Source organism: Lepisosteus oculatus, chromosome 14 (assembly GCF_040954835.1).
Source record: "Lepisosteus oculatus isolate fLepOcu1 chromosome 14, fLepOcu1.hap2, whole genome shotgun sequence".
Taxonomy (NCBI): Eukaryota; Metazoa; Chordata; class Actinopteri; order Semionotiformes; family Lepisosteidae; genus Lepisosteus; species Lepisosteus oculatus.
The window spans coordinates 33850289-33856288 of record NC_090709.1 but is presented as its reverse complement, the minus strand read 5'-3'; the positions used below and the strand labels follow the sequence as shown (position 1 = coordinate 33856288).

Sequence of the window (6000 nt, the reverse complement as noted above, 5' to 3'; positions counted from 1 at the left end):
AAAAACTTCATCTTCATCAAAAGTGTTTAGTGTCGGCATAGAAGGAGCCCTTAATGTCGTCGCCTGCGTAGTCCTGCAGTTTGTAATAGGGTCTCAGAGCCGCGGTCCGCTCTTTGACAATGAAAATTTCATCTGTGAAGGTCTGTTCATATCCCTTCTCAAACACTCCCCTTATTTTGGACACCCGCACGCAATCACCCACATTAAATGAAAACTTTGACGGTTTTCTCTTAAAGTGCTCGTCATAGAACGTTCTCCACACCTCAAGGGAGTTGTCGGGCGTAACAGAAGCCAGGGTTCGTTTAATAGTCGTGTGGTAACTATGGTTATAAGCGTAAATAAGATCTGAAAGGACGTCGACATATCGAAAGGTGTTTTTGTGTGTCAGGTACCTCCACATTTTTGTTTTAATAGTTCTGTTAAACCTCTCGACCACACTAGCCTTCACATCGCTGGCCGTAACGAAATGTTCAATATTCTCACGTTTGAGAAAATTTTGGAAGGTCCTGTTAAGAAATTCTTTACCCACGTCCGTTTGTAGCTTTTTAGGAGCACGCCCCTCTTGCAGTATATTTCGGAAGGCGTCTGTCACGGCCCCACCAGTCTTGGTTTTCAGCGGCACGGCCCAAGCATATTTAGACTGCATGTCTATACACATTAAGATGTAACAGAAACCGTCGTTGAACTCGTGGTGTTCTCTCATGTCCACCAAGTCGGCCTGCCACTGCCAGTCCATTTCGGACACCAGCGTCCTGTTTCTCTTAAAACGTACGCGCGCCGGCTTGTGCAGCGTATAAGCAGCCTGGCCGGACAACCACTCGACCACCCGGCCGCGGCTGGCGCCGCTCACACCCCGGGATCTCGCGGCCTGCAACAGACTCCCCGTGCCGCAGTAACTGCCCGATTTCCTAGCTTTATAATAGAGCGCACTCAACCCCGCGGCAGACATGGCTCCCTTCCAAACCAATACACACTTGCACACACCTAAAGCGAGGGATGCGCCGACTTGGGGCTTTGGGACCCTGAGGCGCCGGGGCGACCGGCCGGTGGGGGTTCCGACCCACACCATTGGCTCCTGAGGGGGCAGGACATGCACAAATAACAACACGCCATTGGATGGCTGGGGGGCGGGACAACCAAACACTGCGGACGACCATTGGCTGGAAAAGGGGGCGTGGTACCTGTCAAAAGTTTGACGAAAGGTGTCGCTTTATACTGCTAACGATCTCAATACAATTCTGAAAAATGCGACTCCCCAAACGCCAGCCGAACAAGTCTCCACAGCAGAAGCGCTGTGTCTCTTTTCAGCTGGCGATAAACCTTTCCTCGATCCTTTGCGGACTTGTAAAACTGTTCATGATCAGAATAAAAAACGCTCACGCTAATACACAAGCACCCGTGTCTCGCCAAAACTGACAAATAAACAGACGGAAAAGCCGCACTGCACGTGTGAACAGGGGAATGAGCAAGCGAGCGGGGATAGGGCGCCTCCTGTGCTTAAAAGCTTACACCACCTGGTATTCCCAGGCGGCCTCCCATCCAAGTACTAACCAGGCCCATCCCTGTTTAGCTTCCGAGATCAGACGAGATCAGGCGTGCTCAAGGGGGTGTGGCCGTAAGCGAGAGCAAGGCTCGCTGGCACCCTTCTTATTGAGAGGACAGCTCCGTCACCTCTTTTACAACGCTGCTTTTTTTCCCTTGCGTTTTTCTCTTCTTCCCACGTTCTCTCTCTTCACTGCAGTCGTCCCCGCTCTATTTCACTTCAGCCTTTCACTCTTGCTTCCTTCCAATGAGGACGGAGCTGCGGGAGAAAGGGCGCTATAGAGGATCGCTGTGGAGAGCTGCTGCTGTGCTTTGACATCTGAGCTCTGTGGAAAACGATCTCAATACAATTCTGAAAACCGCGACTCCCCGAACGCCAGCCGAACAAGTCTCCAAACAAGCACTCGTGTCTCGCCAAAGCTGACAAATAAACAGACAGAAAAGCCGCACTGCACGTGTGAACAGGGGAATGAGCGAGCGAGCGGGGATAGGGCGCCTCCTGCGTTTAAAAGCTTACAGCACCTGGTATTCCCAGGCAGTTTCCCATCCAAGTACTAACCAGGCCCATCCCTGTTTAGCTTCCGAGATCAGACGAGATCAGGCGTGCTCAAGGGGGTGTGGCCGTAAGTGAGAGCAAGGCTCGCTGGGACCCTTCTTATAGTAGGCTGGGCAAACGATTTTTAAATTTTTTAAAAAAAAAATAAAAAATGAGATATAATGATGTGTTCCTGCTTAACTTAGACATTGCACGACTTTAAAACATATAAAAACAGGTTTCGAGAGTTAAAAACCACTTTATATGCGCGAAAAATGGGTGATTTTTCTTCCTCGTGATCAGCTCAGAATCTTTGTGTACGCTGTAAGGTTTTTACTTCTTAATTAAACGTTTAAAATACACGAATTTCATAAAGACAACACACGTTTCGAAAAGAAAAAATCCCATTCTTTTCTCTTCCTGTTGTGTGAAAGTGATCAGCAGGTCTTTTTTTCCCAATCGGAGGCTCTGAAAATAGCGTACCGCCCACTGCGCTCCGTCAGAGAGGGGCGCGGCACCGAGAGAAGGAAGAGGTGTGGAGCGCACCAGTACAAAACGAACGTTCTCCTGCCTGGAGTGCTTATGGCAGCAATCGCGTCTGCATTTATAACTTAGTTTTTAAAATAATCAAGCAATATGAAGCATCTCTTTTTACTTTTAAGTCACTTAATTATCATTAAGCACAGCTTTCTCACCACTTAGACTACTTTTTGATACCATCCTTAGACAAAGCAGAAACTTCTTGTTCTGTCTAATGACATTACAAGTGGAAAGATTACAGATTTTAATCGTCTTTAATTTTGTTACGTTATACATTTTAGAAACGTTTCATCCATACAAACACCACAAAACTATTCTCGATTGTATTTCTGAATGGTATGTTACACTTAGTTCACTGTGTTAAATACATCTAATTAAGAATGTTAGGTGTTAGCATAAACTATTAGCAATCAATATTAAATTTAGCACTGTAATAAGTTGTTGCACTAAAGAAAAAATAGGGTTAAATATAATTCAAAATATTTTGCTAACAATGTTAACTGTTTATAAATAATAAATTGTATTAACTAAAGAGTAGGATGGCACAGTTGTTAGTATGCTTTTTGTTTTGTTTCTTTTTCATAAATACAACAGTAGTACCTGATGTCTCAGTGGCTTTCAAAATTAAATTATGCATGCAAACCTGTGAACTAGAAAGATAACTAAGGTATCCATCCATTTATAATGGTGGCAAAGTGGTTAGCATTGCTATCTTGGAGCACTGGGGTCCTAGGTTCAATTCCTGCCATCCTGTGTGTATGGGGTTTGCATGTTCTCTCTGGGTTACATGGTTTTTCTCCATATGTGTGATATGACTCCCTCTCGCACTCCAAAACATACTGGTAAGTTAATTGGTTAATGGGAAAACTGGCCCTGGTGTGTGTGTTTGTATCTGTCTGTCCTGTGATGGACTGGCACTATGTCCAGGGTGTATTCTGCCTTGTGTCCGTTGCTTACTGGGATAGGCTCCGAATCCTCTGTACTGGATAAAGAGATTAGAAACGGATGGAAGTAAAGGCACTGTGTGGATGGAACTATACACAGTGTTTGAAACCCACTATGAAATGGCAGCATCTCACTGAGAATTAAATATTTTATAGTGCTGGCTTAAGGAAACAGCCTTTCCAACTCTGTTGCATATCAGTATCCATACCCAATTATTTAAACAAATTGCCTCTAATTATAAACATCTTAATATGTTGGAACTGTGGATCCGCATCACCTATGTTTGCCCATTCCTTCAATTCATGTGCATCCAACACACAGTTTAATGCTAGTGTAGTGTGCTCTCTGAAGGCACCAGTTCTGTAGGATTTGGGCAGTTACTGGGACAATTATTAAGTGTAGCAGTAAATCACAAAATTGATTCTTTTGATGGCTTTAGAATCCAACCATGCGATATAACTCAAACAACGCACACACAGATAGGTACTAATACATGAGGATACATTTATTAATACATAGAATATGCATGTAAACCTAACAGATCTTATCGAGAGGGTTATCAGAATACAAAAGGTATATATTCAGTCAGTTACGAAGTGTTACATATATCAAGAGGACATACGTTCAGTATATCATTCATTTAGACCGTTTCGTAAATGAACTTGGTTATAACTTCTAGATTAGATACTCAAAACAAGTACATAACTCTTAGGAATTAAATTGATATCAACTGGTTGGGATAACAATTGAATTCTCGAGCTGTAATGCATTGAAGTTGAATACTCATCCAATCTCTGGGGATTCAGATCTCCTGCGGGCACAAAGAAACAGTTGCAGGCTTGTTGCTGTCCAATCCCCGCTGTCTGGCTCGGTGCCAGGCTGTGCTGTTTGCGACGGTGCGCTGCTGATGCTCACTGACCGGCTAGTTAGTGTTGGCTTTAACTAACACAGTTTGTGCACAGGAGAAAAGATGACTGTGGGTCCCAGCAAGTCAGGAAGAGGACCGGTTCGTTCCTGATGAAGAGCTAGTTCTGAATAGTGATTCAGCTGTCCACATTTCCGACCTGTCCACGAGGCTTGCTGCTGGTGCTAACCTCGGGTGGATCCTCTGGTTACTCTCTGGCAACCTCCGCTCTAGACTCTTCGAACAAAGGAAAGTTCTGGCACTCGGACACACTGGCTGTTCCGTGGTTGTCCGGGCTGAGTCTCAGGATGGTCAGGAGGCGCGCTGCGAGAATGTCCTGCCCTTGGGAGCCTTCTGCTCCTGGGCCATCCTACCCTAGAATTCTCCTTTGAATTCCCTTTAGAAAAGTCCACAGAATTCTCCACTGAATCTCTTCTGAATCTCCCAGGCTCTCTGTGTTGCCTGTTTTTACCTGGAGGAACATCAGCTCGTTGATTGGCTGAAAGTTCCATGGGCACCAGAGTCCCACGTGGGTTACTCGGCCCTACCAGTCCCTGATTGGTTGATCAAGGTGAGATATGAGTCACTTACTCCTGACACTTAGGAATGCAGTCCAGATGTCCATCTGGCACTCCCTAGACAGATAGGCGCCAATGGATGACCATTGATCATGATAGCCAGGCTTAGCTAAGTGCATCCCCACTTGGGAGCTGTCCCTTATCAAAAGAAAACATCTTAAATCAGCCTGCATGAATAGCTTCTCCGTGGCTGCACCACAGAGATGAAGAGAGAGATGGGGCCTCATTTAGGAAAGCACAGCAACACTTAATTCTGTCTTATTAACAAGCATTGCCGCTACACCCCCTTCCTGATTTCTTATTTTTTTGCATGTTTGTCACACTGAAATGTTTCAGATCATCAAACAAATTGAAATATTAGACAAAGATAACACAAGTAAACACAAAATGCAGTTTTTAAATGAAGGTTTTTATTATTAAGGGAAAAAAAAATCAAAACCTACATGGCCCTGTGTGAAAAAGTGATTGCCCCCCTGTTAAAACATAAATCAACCGTGGTTTATCACATCTTTGGAAAGTTCAATTTTTCTAGCCACACCCAGGCCTGATTTCTGCCACACCTGTTCTCAATCAAGAAATCGCTTAAATAGGACCTGCCTGACAAAGTGAATTAGACCAAAAGATCCTCAAAAGCTAGACATCATGCTGCGATCCAAAGAAATTCAGGAACAAATGAGAAACAGAGTGATTGAGATTTATCAGTCTGGATAGGTTATAAAGCCATTTCTAAAGCTTTGGGACTCCAGTGAACCACAGTGAACCACAAATAGAGGTGCAGGTTCAAATCCCACTCCCCACAGTCAAGTGTTTTACCCTGTCTTTTTTAATTGTCTTGACACTGCTCTTGTTGTGCTCACTGACAATCACAATAGGATGAAAACAGAGAAACTGTTTAGCAAGAACACAATGGACAGGAAAAAGCTTCATGAACACTTGAATGTGAGTAGCAAAAGTAA

General features: G+C 44.4%; 2 pseudogenes; both read right to left on the bottom strand.

Moving 5' to 3' along the window:
- Positions 1 to 1502: 1502 nt before the first annotated feature.
- On the bottom strand, positions 1503 to 1621 carry LOC138217955 (5S ribosomal RNA; annotated as a pseudogene).
- Positions 1622 to 2052: 431 nt separating this feature from the next.
- On the bottom strand, positions 2053 to 2171 carry LOC138218019 (5S ribosomal RNA; annotated as a pseudogene).
- Between the last annotated feature and the right edge of the window lie 3829 nt (positions 2172 to 6000).